Here is a 14,958-nt window from a genome sequence, read left to right as displayed (position 1 = left end):
TCACAAAGAAACGGCGGTTGGAACCAAAAATCTCAAATTTGGACTCATCAGACCAAAGGACAGATTTCCACCGGTGTAATGTCCATTGCTCGTCTTTCTTGGCCCAAGCAAGTCTCTTCTTCTTATTGGTGTCCTTTAGTAGTGGTTTATTTTCAGCAATTCGACCATGAAGGCCTGATTCACGCAGTCTCCTCTGAACAATTGATGTTGAGATGTGTCTGTTACTTGAACTCTGTGAAGCATTGATTTGGGCTGCAATCTGAGGTGCAGTTAACTCTAATGAACTTATCCACTGCAACAGAGGTAACTGGGTCTTCCATTCCTGTGGCGGTCCTCATGAGAGCCAGTTTCATCATAGTGCTTGATGGTTTATGCGACTGCACTTGAAGAAACTTTAAAAGTTCTTGAAATGTTCTGGATTCACTGACCTTCATGTCTTAAAGTAATGATGGACTGATGTTTCTCTTTGCTTATTTGAGCTGTTCTTGCCATAATATGGACTTGGTCTTTTATCAAATATGGCTATCTTCTGTATACCACCCCTACCTTGTCACAACACAATTGATTGGCTCAAACACATTAAGAAGGAAAGAAATTCCACAAATTAACTTTTAAGAAGGCACACCTGTTAATTGAAATGCAGTCCAGGTGAGTACCTCATGAAGCTGGTTGAGAGAATGCCAAGCGCGTGCAAAGCTGTCATCAAGGCAAAGGGTGGCTACTTTGAAGAATCTCAAATATAAAATATATTTTCATTTGTTTAACACTTTTTTTGGTTACTAAATGATTCCATATGTGTTATTTCATAGTTTTGATGTCTTCACTATTATTCTACAACTGTTGAATGAGTAGGTGTGTCCAAACTTTTTACTGGTACTGTTCCAGGTAAATCTACTGTCCTGTAGAGCTAATGTGGTAATGTAGGTTAGTTGGCACATTTGGTTTGGTAACGTAAACAGTGGCAGGTCTGAAAAACCCATCCCTCTCTTTCCCCTGGTATGCAGTGGTGGAAAAACCCATTGTCTAGTCATGTTCACACCAACACAATGGATCTGTGTGTTATTTATTTTCCAGAGACAGTAGGCAGGTCAGTGTTGCTCTGTGGTGACACAAGGGCCTGGCTTGTATTTCCTGACAATAAAATGTTTTATCACTGGAAGGATATAAAGTTTTATGTTCCTGTGTTCCAGCCAGTGGAGGCTGCTAAGGGAAGGATGGCTCATAATAATGGCTGGAATGTCAATGGAATGGTGTCAAACATGTGGTTGATACCATTCCATTGACTCAATTCCAGCCATTACTATGAGCCGTCCTCGCCTCAGAAGCCTCCACTGGTCCCAGCGTAGTGTTTTAATTCAATAATATGACTTGTGAGTTAATTAAGAAATAAGGCCAGAGGAGGTGTGGTATATGACCAATATACCACGGCTAAGGGCTGTTCTTACGCACGACGCAACGTGGAGTGCCTGGATACAGCCCTTAGCTGTGGTATATTGGCCATATACCACAAACTCCCGAGGTGCCTTGTTGCTATTATAAACTGGTTACCAACATAATTAGAGCAGTAAAAATAAATGTTTTGTCATACCCGTGGTATACAGTCTGATATACCACGGCTGCCAGCCAATCAGCACTCAGGGCTCAAACCCCCCAGTTTCTAATTCTAGTTATGTAAGGCTCAGAGATAGATGATGAGTGTATGAATGTTCTACAGAGATAGGGATGAGGCAGAGAAGGCAGGGCATGAGATCTACATTTTAATACAACAGAAAATAATAGGGAGCAGCCTTATGTGAAGAGGTTATTCTAGCAAGTGTTCATCAGGGTTGGGGTCAATTCCATTAAAATTCCAGTCAAGTTAATCAAATCCATGGCCTGTGTGCTCCAGTGGTTACAGCGACTGACCCTGGCACGCCGCACACATGTATGCCAGACTTGGCATGAGTTTGAATCCATCCCACTACCCTTTGAATCACCCTCTCCCCGTCTTTCCAACACTTTACTATCTCTTTAATAAAGAAATACATTACGAAAGGAGTGGGTCTGCACCACTCCTTAAAAAATACCTTTAGAAAGTAAACAAAATTCTAATTCCAAATGTTCCTAATTGAAAAGCATTATAGAGAATAGGAATTGGAATTTCAGTCTACTTCCTGAATTGACTGGAATTTCAATGGAATTGATCCCAACCCTGGTGCTCATGCATTTTACCTGGTCTTGCAAGTAACAAAATGATCTTGCCTTTTAAGGCTGCATAATTTGTAATTGACAAGGAACGTAGTGTGTGTAGTTTACACCACGTATTGCCAAAAGTAAAACTTTCCCTGCACAGGGACTCCATATCTTCAATGACTGACTAATACAGGATAGATAAACTTCCTACTTGACCTCGCTGTTACAGTACATACAGCTTTACACTCTTCTCAGAAACCATCATCCACGCCACTCCCTTCTCCTCAGCTTCATTGGTTTGGTCATGGTCCGATACAGAGGAAAATATTATATAGCCTTCACAGATACACAAAAATAACAGAAAAAATATTATCAAAGGTTACAACGCTTAAGTGAAGTGGTGAATCAGTTGACTCATAAGCACTCTAATCTTATTCAATGTGCACAGGAAGTTCCACCGCTTGGTACAATATGTCAATCCTTTGGGTAACTTTATGAATGCACATTGTATTTTCCATTTTCCCAGCACATTTGTCTTGCTGATTCTTATTCTAATCAACAAACATTCTGACATGTCCTGGTCATTAATCTTACTGGGATCTGTATTTATTTTGGTTCAGTGACATTTGAGGATTAGAAATCTGCTAACTTTGCACAGGGCTGTCTGTTACTGTTACCCTCTCTCAGGTGTGGCTGCCTGCATGAGGCAAAGATCATTCTGCATGTGACCATTCTGCAGGATGTGAATGAAAATAAAAAGATTCCTGTTTCCTCAGCCTCAACAAGAAGCATTTATGAGGATCATTGAGAGATTAAAAGCATTACGGTAAAAGGCATTATTTACCCTGTTTGTTTCCTGGTTTGACTACACCTATATTAGTGTTTGCCACATATGCACACACACACACATTTCATGGGCAATACCCTTCTATTGTTATTATGTCTTAGTTAACATATTGCATATAGACACATTTACTGGAGACTAAGGAGTCACAAAGGGGCTATAAACATGTACTGGTATTTCATATCAGGTTCCAAATACAATAAGATTAAGTAGATTCACTTACAGTAAAATATTTATGTTAATACACTATACAGTTTACAGCAAAAGTGGGTGACGAAGTATCCAATGCCAATTTTTTAAATCAAGAGTCAAAATGCACATAATATCATATAGAATAATAAATAATACAATAAATGCTATTTAGCTGATACTTTTAAGCAACTTCCAGTCATGTGTGCATACATTTTACGTAATGGGTGGTCCCGGGAATCGAACCCACCATCGTAGCATTGCAAGAGCCAGACACATGCTTGATACAGACAAAACCAAAGGCCTGCACACACTGTTTCTATATTTAAAAGATCCCCCATTACCTACCTCCTCAATACTATTCTACCGGCCTCATTATCATGATCTCTACCAGTACCAAAAAACTAAGATGGCAACAAAGCTGGTATAGCCTATTTGTTCTACTTCTGAAGATTTCCAACACTTTTTTATAGTCAAGTAAATGCCCTCAGAATACTATAATATTCTGTATGGCCATATTGTCGCAGTCGGATGAGTGGGCTTTTGGTCACTGGTACTGTTGTGTGTGTGTGCATGCGTGCGTGCTTGTAAGTATGTGCATGCATATGATGTGCATTCTTCCTGGTGTGTATGTGCATGCATGCTTGTAAGTATGTGCATGCATATGATGTGCTCATGCACGTGTTTGTCCTACAAGACAGTGAGAAAATCCTCCCAGAAACAGCCAGTCATCCCCCTTGTGTCCCGTGTCCAGCCCAGCAAGGCACATGTGGCTCTGCTCAAGGTGTTTCACCAAAGTGTTCCTGGTATTTGAAAGTAGAATGACAAGCCACTGGTAAAGACATGTTAGTCCCAGTGCCATGCCCTGCTCTGGTTGGAACAGGGCACATACAGTAGCTATAATTGCCAAACACACATTTACAGTGCATTCGGAAACTATTCAGACCCCTTGACTTTTTCCACACTTTATTACGTTACAGCCTTATTCTAAAATGGATTCAATTGTTTTTTCCCCTCATCAATATACACACAATACCCCATAATGACAAAGCAAAAACAGGTTTTTAGAATTTTTTTTGCAAATGTATTCAAAATAAACACATTCACATAAGTATTCAGACACTTTACTCAGTACTTTGTTAAAGCACCGTTGGCAGCGATTACAGCCTTGAGTCTTCTTGGGTATGACGCTACAAGCTTGGCACACCTGTATTTGGGGAGTTTCTCCCATTCTTCTCTGCAGATCCTCTCAAGCTCTGTCAGGTTGGATGGGTAGCGTCGCTGCACAGCTATTGTCAGGTCTCTGAAGAGATGTTTGATCGGGTTCAAGTCTGGGCTCTGGCTGGGCCACTCAAGGACATTCAGAGACTTGTCCCAAAGCCACTCCTGCATTGTCTTGGCCGTGTGCTTAGGGTTGTTGTCCTGTTGGAAGGTGAACATGAGCGCTCTGGAGCAGGTTTTCATCAAGGATCTCTTTGTACTTCGCTCTGTTCATCTTTCCCTCGATCCTGACTAGTCTCCCACACACTGCCGCTGAAAAATGGGAGAAAGTCCCGAAATACAGGTGTGCCCAGCTGTAGCGTAATTGAGGCTGTAATGTTTCAACAAAGTACTGAGTAAAGGGTCTGAATACTTATGTAAATTTGATATTTCCATAAAAATATATATATACATTTGCAAAAATGTCTAAAAACCTGTTTTTGCTTGGTCATTATGGGGTATTGTGTGTAGATTGATGAGGGAATAAACAATTTAATCAATTTTAGAATAAGGCTGTAACATAACAACATTTGGAAAAAGTCAAGGGGTCTGAATACTTTACGAATGTACTGTATAGATTAATCAGTAATGGCTATTGGAAAAGTATATTGACTGTCTTGAATGGCCTTTTCTATTCAACATTTTCGCAGCTTTCAACTTTCCAGCTGAAATAATAAATGAAATACAGTGGGGAAAAAAAGTATTTAGTCAGCCACCAATTGTGCAAGTTCTCCCACTTAAAAAGATGATAGAGGCCTGTAATTTTCATCATAGGTACACGTTAACTATGACAGACAAAATGAGAAAAAAATTTTTTAAATGAATTTATTTGCAAATTATGGTGGAAAATAAGTATTTGGTCAATAACAAAAGTTTGTTATATACCCTTTGTTGGCAATGACACAGGTCAAATGTTTTCTGTAAGTCTTCACAAGGTTTTCACACACTGTTGCTGGTATTTTGGCCCATTCCTCCATGCAGATCTCCTCTAGAGCAGTGATGTTTTGGGGCTGTCGCTGGGCAACACGGACTTTCAACTCCCTCCAAAGATTTTCTATGGGGTTGAGATCTGGAGACTGGCTAGGCCACTCCAGGACCTTGAAATGCTTCTTACGAAGCCACTCCTTCGTTGCCCGGGCGGTGTGTTTGGGATCATTGTCATGCTGAAAGACCCAGCCACGTTTCATCTTCAATGCCCTTGCTGATGGAAGGAGGTTTTCACTCAAAATCTCACGATACATGGCCCCATTCATTCTTTCCATTACACGGATCAGTCGTCCTGGTCCCTTTGCAGAAAAACAGCCCCAAAGCATGATATTTCCACCCCCATGCTTCACAGTAGGTATGGTGTTCTTTGGATGCAACTCAGCATTCTTTGTCCTCCAAACACGACGAGTTGAGTTTTTACCAAAAAGTTCTATTTTGGTTTCATCTGACCATATGACATTCTCCCAATCCTCTTCTGGATCATCCAAATGCACTCTAGCAAACGTCAGACGGGCCTGGACATGTACTGGCTTAAGCAGGGGGACACGTCTGGCACAGCAGGATTTGAGTCCCTGGCGGCGTAGTGTGTTACTGATGGTAGGCTTTGTTACTTTGGTCCCAGCTCTCTGCAGGTCATTCACTAGGTCCCCCCGAGTGGTTCTGGGATTTTTGCTCACCGTTCTTGTGATCATTTTGACCCCACGGGGTGAGATCTTGCGTGGAGCCCCAGATCGAGGGAGATTATCAGTGGTCTTGTATGTCTTCCATTTCCTAATAATTGCTCCCACAGTTGATTTCTTCAAACCAAGCTGCTTACCTATTGCAGATTCAGTCTTCCCAGCCTGGTGCAGGTCTACAATTTTGTTTCTGGTGTCCTTTGACAGCTCTTTGGTCTTGGCCATAGTGGAGTTTGGAGTGTGACTGTTTGAGGTTGTGGACAGGTGTCTTTTATACTGATAACAAGTTCAAACAGGTGCCATTAATACAGGTAACGAGTGGAGGACAGAGGAGCCTCTTAAAGAAGAAGTTACAGGTCTGTGAAAGCCAGTAATCTTGCTTGTTTGTAGGTGACCAAATACTTATTTTCCACCATAATTTGCAAATAAATTCATTAAAAATCCTACAATGTGATTTTCAGGAAAAAAAATTCTCAATTTGTCTGTCATAGTTGACGTGTACCTATGATGAAAATTACAGGCCTCTCTCATCTTTTTAAGTGGGAGAACTTGCACAATTGGTGGCTGACTAAATACTTTTTTTCCCCCACTGTAAACATATTATATAAATGTCCTAAAGCAAAAATATACACAAATAAAACATTATCAGATTGAATTGCTTTAGAAAGGGGCACAAGACAGGGATGTCCTCTCTCCCCCCTCCAGTTTGCACTGGCAATTGAACCGCTTGCAGAAAGATTTAGACAGGACCCAAACGTAACAGGTATAAGTATTGGTAAACATGAATATAAACTAAACTTATTTGCAGATGATCTCCTGATATACCCCCCCGCTAAAAATATTTTCAGAACTCTAAAATCTCAGGATATAACGAAATAATGGCAAAAGGAAAAATAAAAAGATTTACAGCAATCCTTTAAGTGGATTACAAAAAATATAAAATAATTAGGATGCTTAACCCCCTAGACTCGATGTACGCGGCCCCATGGAACTTTAATTAGCACTGCGCCACTCAGGGGACTCCTGAGTGGCGCAGTGGTCTAAGGCACTGCATCGCAGTGCTAACTGTGCCACTAGAGATCCTGGTTCGAATCCAGGCTCTGTCGCAGCCGGCCGCGACCGGGAGACTCATGGGCGGCGCACAATTCGACCAGGGTAGGGGAGGGAATGGCCGGCAGGGATGTAGCTCAGTTGATAGATAGTATAAAAAAAGATGTATTCACTAACTGTAAGTCGCTCTGGATAAGAGCGTCTGCTAAATGAATAAAATGTAAAATAATAACAATAAAAAACAAAAAAATCTGTCAGTTTAAGCTAGAGATTTCTGGGGGGTTTTCTCAGTCCACTGCATTTGCCGATGTTGCCCTTCCGCATCTTTGGTGAAAGGTGGCAGAGCTAGAGCGGTGTTTGTCAGACCATGAGACATCCTGAAAATCAGTCATTGGCCAAGAAACTATTTTCAGTTTTGCTCTATGTCCCCCACAAGCTTCACCTGTTTGAAATTCACTGCTCGACTGAGGGACCTTACAGATACTTGTATGTGTGGGGTACAGAAATTAGGTAGTCATTCAAAAATAATGTTAAACACTATTATTGCACACTGAGTGAGTCCATAACCAAGGGGTTGAATACTTATTGCTTCAAGACATTTCAGCTTTTCATTTTTAATTAATCTGTACAAATTTGGAAAAACATAATTTCATTTTGACATTATAGGGTATTGTGTGTAGGCCAGTGACATAAAATCTAAATTTTATCCATTTTAAATTCAGGCTGTAACACATCAAAGTGTGGAAAAAGTCAAGGGGTGTGAATACTTTTCCTAAGTGTTCAGATTTTAAACACTTGTGTTTACTTTCCCATCGTCCTGTTTAGAGTGCATTTAGTCATTAGACATTCATGTGACTTTCCATGCCTTTTATTCAGATCACTGTTAGGAATGCCTTTCACCTTAACTATATTTCATCACAACTGAACAGGACATTTGATTCAAGAAATGTTTTCAATCGCATGGTGTTGTTGCTACTCGACTTTGTTGAGTTAATTTCCGTTAACTCTCTCTGAGTAAAACATATGTGGGAGGGGCCTCATTATTATAGTTCCCAGAATGCTATGTTGCAGGTGAATTTTTTGAATAGTTAGTTTTAATATTTATGTTTCCTCATGCACATTGATTGATGAATTGATTTTTTACTATAGAAAGATAAATAACTTACATTTTTCTAAAATAATCCAATCTGTGAGGGGTTGGACTTTTTGCACCCATTACTGAGACGGTTGCTCCAGTTTAGATGATTTAGGTTGTTTTCACCACAGCAGTCCTCCTGAGTGCAGGTTGTGAGTAGGGCTGTTACGGTGACCATATAATGAGTCATGACAGCAGTCAAATTCCACGTGACTAATTAGGCTTCTCCAAGCTTTGATGCTGCTGATGGTCATTAGTAGCCTGGTACTCAGCACTCTATTGTCCCTCTAATCACTCTGAAATCAAATCAAATCAAATGTTATTTGTCACATACACGTGTTTAGCAGATGTTATAGCGGGTGTAGCGAAATGCTTGTGCTTCTAGCTCCGACAGTGCAGTAATATCTAACAAGTAATATCTAACAATTTCACAACATATAACCAATACACACAAAACTAGTAAGGAATGTAATTTAAGAATATATACATATATGGACAACCAATGACAGAGCGGCATGGACTAAGATACAGTAGAATATTATAGAATACAATACAATACATACATATGAGATGAGTAGTGCAAGATATGTAAACATTATTAAAGTGACTAGTGTTCCATTTCTTAAAGTGGCCAGTGATTTCAATAGGCAGCAGCAGCCTCTAATGTGCTAGTGATGGCTATTTAACAGTCTGGTGGCCTTGAGATAGAAGCTGTTTTTCATTCTCTCGGTCCCAGCTTTGATGCATCTGTACTGACCTCGCCTTCTGAATGATAGTGGGGTGAACAGGCAGTGGCTCGGGTGGTTGATGTCCTTGATGGTCTTTTTGGCCTTTCTGTGACATCGGGTGCTGTAGGTGTCTTGGAGGGTGGGTAGTTTGCCCCCGGTAATGCGTTCGGCAGACCGCACCACCCTCTGGAGAGCCCTGCAGTTGCGGGCGGTGCAGTTGCCGTACCAGGCGGTGATACAGCCCGACAGGATGCTCTCAATTGTGCATCTGTAAAAGTTTGTGAGGGTTTTAGGTGTCAAGCTGAATTTCTTCAGCCTCCTGAGGTTGAAGAGGCTCTGTTGCTCCTTCTTCACCACACTGTCTGCGTGGGTGGACCATTTCAGTTTGTCGTGATGTGTACGCCAAGGAACTTGAAGCTTTCCATCTTCTCCACTGCGGTCCTGTCGATGTGGATAGGGGGGTGCACCCTCTGCTGTTTCATGAAGTCCACGATCTTCTCCTTTGTTTTGTTGACGTTGAGTGAGAGGTTATTTTCCTGGCACCACACTCCCAGAGCCCTCACCTCCTCCCTGTAGGCGGTCTGATCATTGTTGGTAATCAAGCCTACTACTGTTGTGTTGTCTGCAAACTTGATGATTGAGTTGGAGGCGTGCTTGGCCACGCAGTCATGGGTGAACAGGGAGTACAGGAGGGGGCTGAGCACGCACCATTGTGGGGACCCAGTGTTGAGGATCAGTGAAGTGGAGATGTTGTTTCCTAACTTCACCACCTGTGGGCGGCCCGTCAGGAAGTCCAGGACCCAGTTGCACAGGACGGGGTTCAGACCCAGGGCCTCAAGCTTAATGATGAGCTTGGAGGGTACTATGGTGTTGAATGCTGAGCTATAGTCAATGAACAGCATTCTTACATAGGTATTCCTCTTGTCCATATGGGACAGGGCAGTGTGCAGTGTGATGGTGATTACATCATCTATGGATCTATTGGGGCAGTAAGCAAATTGAAGTGGGTCTAGGGTGACAGGTAAGGTAGAGTTTATATGATCCTTGACTAGTCTCTCAAAGCACTTCATGATGACAGAGGTGAGTGCTAGGGGGCGACAGTCATTTAGTTCAGTTACCTTTGCTTTCTTTGGTACAGGAACAATGGTGGCCATCTTGAAGCATGTGGGAACAGCAGACTGGGAAAGGGAGAGATTGAATATGTCCGTAAACACACCAGCCAGCTGGTCAATGCAAATGTAATGGAAAATCTAATCAAACACTTCATGAGAGCCCATGAGCTCATGTTGCGCAACATTACTATAGGCTATGCAATTGCTTGAGAAAACAGAGAGATGGCCTCTATTAAAAAGAGGAGGATGCCATCAGCTGTCTATTGGCTAGGCCTACTATATTTATTTCTCAACTTTCCTAATATTAAGCACATTGCTTCTATTTACAACAGGAGTATAGCCTACCTGGCTGGCATGAAAATGAAAATGTCCTCCTTTTGCTATTTAAGTGCATAGATTACATGTATTTTTTTCTGCTGCCCGTTTTGAGACAGGTGCATGATAATGGTCTATTCTAAATCAAAACAAATTTCACACATATATTATTTAGTATATTTAAAGACAAAATGAAATCAAGAATAGTGTAATGGGTGACAATATTAGCCTATCACTTGTGAATGATATATTATCACTTGTGAATGATGCCTAGCTTACGGCAAGAAACAGCTAATGCTTTTTTTTGCACTTTTTCAAATCATAGTCGCACACCTCATGTAGCCTAGCCCATAGGCCTATATGTTTTGATAGGTTTGTATCACAACTAAAGTGGCCAAATAACTTTTTTAAATGAAGCACATTAATATGCTTTACAATGGGTGTAGAGCCTAACTGGCATACATAAACAGCACGTGAGTTTCAAATTTGGGGAAGATATTTTCACCATAAAAATGCACCTTTATAATAAAAGCATTACATGTATAATCGCATTTGTGGTACCTTTTGAGAATGGTGTTTCCCTGCTAATGGAACATTTAAGCAATAGGCCGAGGGGGTGTGGTATATGGCCAATATACCATGGCTAAGGGCTGTTCTTATGCACGACGCAATGCGGAGTGCCTGGATACAGCCCTTAGCCGTGGTATATTGGCCATATACCGCAAACCCCAGAGGTGCCTTTTTGCTATTATGAACCGGTTACCAATGTAATTAGAACAGCAAAAATATACAGTCTGATATACCACGGCTGTCAGCCAATCAGCATTCAGGGCTTGAACCACCAAGTTTATAATCGCACTTATAGCCTACTGCCGTGTGTGCATTGCTGTGCTTATAATGTGAAGAAATAGCCTAATAGTTTATCAACATTTTAAGCTAAACGTTCTCGTCAGTTGCGTCAGGCTCATTGCTTAAAACAGGTTTTTTGATGCTAGTGGTTGTATTAATTTGGGATCTATCGCATCCCACAACTGTCCCAGACAATGTTTGGAATATTTATTTCTGGCACAGAATAGAATAGGTCAACTTGTGTACTATGGGGGATAGTAGATTGACATAGGCTAATGCTTTTGCTGTTTGTTAGGCCTACTCATTTTGTTGGCTGACGAAAGCTAAATGTTGACAGCAGTGGAGGCTGCTGAGGGGAGGAAGGCTTGTAATAATGGCTGGAACGGGGCAAATGGAATGGCATCAAACCCATGTGTTTGATGTTGTTGATACCTTTCCACTTATTCTACTCCAGCCATTACCACGTGACCGTCCTCCCCAATTAAGGTGCCACCAACCTCCTGTGGTGGACAGTTCTTCCAATATCTTCAATATACGCCTTGGAATTGTAGCCTGTGAGAAAGACCCGATCACGTGACGGACAGCCATGTGAGTGAGAGGTGCTTCAGCATGCGGGAGAAGGGAATTATAATTATTATATTCAGCCCAAGTGTACAACGGCCACTGGCCGCGAAAGGGATGGATTTTTTTGTGGGGCATTACGGCCACACAAAGGGGATGCAGCCGGGGAATTTGAGGCATTATCAAGTGCTTGTCAAATTGTGAATGAGAGACTGATTAAGTGTGTACAGCCTGCGCAAAAAACAAAGCAGAGCTCATGCCATTCATGTGATTTTTTTCAAATCACCATTAGTCGCATCATGCAGCCTTAAAACACTTTGACACATTCATCTCTGAAGGTAAATAATGTACTTATATTCAGTAATCTTGCTCTGGTTTGTCATCCTAAGGGTCCCAGAGATAAAATGTAGCATAGTTTTGTTTGATAAAATCAATTTTTATATTCAAATGTAGGAACTGAGTTTGAACCCCTGCTGTCTCTGGCTCCACACCCACCCCGCCCTGCCATCTAGATTTGTGAAAGTTAGTGTAAAAGCTAATGATCCATCATGTATGACATTCCTGGGAGTGTGTAAACTTGCATTTTGTATTACCATATCATTTTTGTATGTTCTCTATAGTTATGTACTTGAAAATGTATCAATTGACCAATTCGGCACATTTGGGCAGACTTGATACAAAATAGTCCAGTATTGCAATGCTTCTATTTGCATTGCCCCCCCCCCCCTTTTATCTTACGCTGCTGCTACTCGCTGTTTATTATCTATGCATAGTCACTTTACCTCTACATGTACAAATCACCTCAATTACCTCGACTAACCTGTACCCACGCACATTGACTCGGTACCGGTACCCCCTGTATATAGCCTCGTTATTGTTATTTTACTGTTGCTCTTTTATTTTTTTACTTTAGTTTATTTAGTAAATATTTTTCTTAAAACTGCATTGTTGGTTAAGGGCTTGTAAGTAAGCATTTCACAGTAAGGTCTACATCTGTGGTATTTGGCGCATGTGACAAATAACATTTGATTTTATTTGATTTTGTTAACCGCTCAACACACATGTGCGCACTCCTTCAAATCTTTTGGAGAAAATATCCTTTCTATTTTATTCAGCTATGTTCAATTGTATTCTTCATACTATAAAATACTATAAAATAATGCCACGGAATTCTAAGCAAATCTTGTCTGCTAAATTAACTAGTGTAGCGCACAGCCATATGGCATAGCCTGATCAGGGCCTAACATATGGACAACTCAAAGTATGCTATTCTGTTCTTCTGAAATAGACTACATTTTCTTCATATCATGTTTCTTTAAACCTGTTTAAAATAAATAATCGATTTATTGTGAGCGGAAATGGAAGAAAACTAGACTCCCTGCGGACCTGGCATCTTTTCACTCCCTCCTCTCTACATTTTCTTCATCTGTTTCTGATGCTAAGGCCACTTTCTACCACTCTAAATTCCAAGCATCTGCCTCTAACCCTAGGAAGCTCTTTGCCACATTCTCCTCCCTGCTGAATCCCCCCCCCCCCCCCCCCCCCTCCCTCTCTGTGGATGACTTCGTCAACCATTTTGAAAAGAAGGTTGACGACATCCGATCCTCGTTTGTTAAGTCAAATGACACTGCTGGTCCTGCTCACACTGCCCTACCCTATGCTTTGACTTCTTTCTCCCCTCTCTCTCCAGATAAAATCTTGCGACTTGTGACGGCAGGCCGCCCAACAACCTGCCCGCTTGACCCTATCCCCTCCTCCCTTCTCCAGACCATCTCCGGTGACCTTCTCCCTTACCTCACCTCGCTGATCAACTCATCCTTGACCGCTGGCTATGTCCCTTCCGTCTTCAAGAGAGCGAGAGTTGCACCCCTTCTCAAAAAACCAACACTCGATCCCTCTGATGTCAACAACTACAGACCAGTATCCCTTCTTTATTTTCTCTCCAAAACTATTGAGCGTGCCGTCTTTATCCAACTCTCTTGCTATCTCTCTCAGAATGACCTTCTTGATCCAAACCAGTCAGGTTTCAAGACTGGTCATTCAACTGAGACTGCTCTTCTCTGTGTCACGGAGGCTCTCCGCACTGCTAAAGCTAACTCTCTCTCCTCTGCTCTTGTCCTTCTAGACCTGTCTGCTGCCTTTGATACTGTGAACCATCAGATCCTCCTCTCCACCCTCTCCGAGCTGGGCATCTCCGGCGCGGCTCACTCTTGGATTGCGTCCTACCTGACCGGTCGCTCCTACCAAGTGGCGTGGCGAGAAGCTGTCTCCGCACCACGTGCTCTCACCACTGGTGTCCCCCAGGGCTCAGTTCTAGGCCCTCTCCTATTCTCGCTATACACCAAGTCACTTGGCTCTGTCATATCCTCACATGGCCTCTCCTATCATTGCTACGCTGACGACACACAACTAATCTTCTCCTTTCCCCCTTCTGATAACCAGGTGGCGAATCGCATCTCTGCATGTCTGGCAGACATATCAGTATGGATGACGGATCACCACCTCAAGCTGAACCTTGGCAAGACGGAGCTGCTCTTCCTCCCGGGGAAGGACTGCCTGTTCCATGATCTCGCCATCACGGTTGACAACTCCGTTGTGTCCTCCTCCCAGAGTGCGAAGAGCCTTGGCGTGACCCTGGACAACACCCTGTCGTTCTCCGCTAACATCAAGGCGGTGACCCGATCCTGTAGGTTCATGCTCTACAACATTCGGAGAGTACGACCCTGCCTTACACAGGAAGCGGCACAGGTCCTAATCCAGGCACTTGTCATCTCCCGTCTGGATTACTGCAACTCGCTGTTGGCTGGGCTCCCTGCCTGTGCCATTAAACCCCTACAACTCATCCAGAATGCCGCAGCCCGTCTGGTGTTCAACCTTCCCAAGTTCTCTCACGTCACCCCGCTCCTCCGCACACTCCACTGGCTTCCAGTTGAAGCTTGCATCTGCTACAAGACCATGGTGCTTGCCTACGGAGCTGTGAGGGGAACGGCACCTCCGTACCTTCAGGCTCTGATCAGTCCCTACACCCAAACGAGGGCATTGCGTTCATCCATCTCTGGCCTGCTGGCTCCCCTACCTC

The sequence above is a fragment of the Coregonus lavaretus genome, assembly GCF_964263955.1.
Source record: "Coregonus lavaretus genome assembly, chromosome: 25".
In the NCBI taxonomy this organism is placed as follows: domain Eukaryota; kingdom Metazoa; phylum Chordata; class Actinopteri; order Salmoniformes; family Salmonidae; genus Coregonus; species Coregonus lavaretus.
The sequence above is the reverse complement of the archived record's forward strand: the minus strand, read 5'-3'. Positions refer to the sequence as shown.